The sequence below is a fragment of the Diceros bicornis genome, chromosome 7, assembly GCF_020826845.1.
Source record: "Diceros bicornis minor isolate mBicDic1 chromosome 7, mDicBic1.mat.cur, whole genome shotgun sequence".
NCBI lineage: Eukaryota > Metazoa > Chordata > Mammalia > Perissodactyla > Rhinocerotidae > Diceros > Diceros bicornis.
The window spans coordinates 16,156,267-16,158,230 of record NC_080746.1 but is presented as its reverse complement, the minus strand read 5'-3'; positions in this window follow the sequence as shown (position 1 = coordinate 16,158,230).

The window sequence follows — 1,964 nt, the reverse complement described above, 5'->3', positions numbered from 1 at the left end:
TCATAGAAAAAAAAAAAATATATATATATATATATATCATAATCTCATAACTGGGTATGGCTTCCAGAAGAAAAAAAATCTCCAAGTTTTAGAACTGAAGGGGCCAGCAACCTCATTGTAATTTAAGGGCAACCAGATAAGAGAAGTTCTGTCACTATTGATAGAACATCATTGTTAAAATTTTATTAATTTCATACTAATTTCCAAATCTGAAGAAAGAATGAAAAAATACTAATATTGCCATTACACACATAGTAGAGCTAGTGCTGAGATCAAGAAAGAAAGAAGTCTGCGAAGGCAAGAAAGTGTAAAACAACCTATTTGAGCAGAAATGGCAGAAGGGTTGAGGCCCAAAGAAGGGGCGTAAAGAAATTGAGCATATAATCTGCCCTTCTATGAACTAAGAGCGTGCATTTAAATATTTCTCTGGCTGGGATTGGCTGAAGTGTGTCAGGGAGTTGGTGCATTATGACTGGTGCTGTGTCTGGCGACTTGACCCTATTAACAGGTTAGACTGTGTAGAATCTACGTTATAGAGGTTGGAGGTCAAACACCTACGTGCAATGATCCTTCCGCTAGAAAATTAGCTAAAGGATCCTGTGCCCTCTTCAGTACTCCTTGCACCCAATCTAATGTTCTCTGTTAACTATGTCAGAGAAGTCAGAGGGGAGCAGGGACCCAGGGACCACTCATCTTGCTGGTACTTTTTCGTAGATTGGGGAGTGACCTTGAGAGGGTATTTCTTGAGCACACAGCACCATCTTAGATTCTGTGGGAAACAGTGAAGAAGTAGAAGAAACGATCTGTACTCTGCCTGGGAAGACAAAACTTACCTGTAAGAAACAGTGAAAGTAAAGCACAGAATATCAGAGTGCCGGAGTGTCTGCATTTGGAATACAAACCATGTAGAGAGTCACAGGGCTACAGATTCTCCGTAGTTGAGAAAGGCTTAGCGGCGGAAGCAGAGCTGTTTGTGTCTTGGGGTTGTTAAAATCTTTTTTTAATGTCTAGAAAAACAAGACTCTGCTTCATCTCCCTGGGAGTGAAATATGGTTAATTCATGTTGATGGATTCAGCGCTCGTCTGATAAGAGATGGCTTCTCCTTGCTGCATTTTGTTTTCACGCACAGTGTTCTTTTTTATGGGATTCTGGTTCTCCCGTTATGCTTCTTCCTGTTTGCTGCCAACACTGTTTAGAGATTTTCACCTCTATCTCATTCCTGGGCTTCTTTAAGTTGTATTAGTGGGATTAGCTACAGAGACAAACAGCCTAGCCCTGCAGAATACAGAAAAATGAACTCGAATGAGCAATGAAATGGTCTGAGGTGGATTATGCGCTCTTAAAAAAAATCAAGTATTTTTAGAACTGAGGGGCAGGAGTGAGAATACAGGACTGAAGGTGTGGGATCAATGTGAAAAACTAATACAGAACCAAACCCCCAAATTTCTGATGTACAGGAACATTTAGGATGGTTTTCCTTTTCAATCCATTAAATCATCCTGTTATCCATAGCACAAGGAGCCTGCCTGGAAGGTTATTCTACTTGGCTTGTTCTGATTAGGTTCTTAGTAGCTTTTCCATTAAAAATAACAGAATGTAACTTGCATTTCTACATCATCTGTAATCCTATAGCACTAAGTGAGCATAGAAAAGCATTTTAAATCACCAAAACTTGGTCAAATATGAAGGTCAAAGAATAGACACCACGAGCAGGTGAACAGCACAAGGCAGCACTATCAAGAGACTTCGTATGCCCACACGCTCAAACGTGGTGACAGGACTTTAAAAACTAGCTTTAAAGAGGATCAGATAAAAAATAGTTCCACTTTTTTCTTTGCTGCTTTCCCTCCCTTTTTATATAAGCTAAATGGTGTGTGTGTGTGTGTGTGTGTGTGTGTGTGTGTGGTAGTTTAGCACAGATCTGCAGATTCCTTTAATTTTTTCTTATGTCCACTTCAAAAGA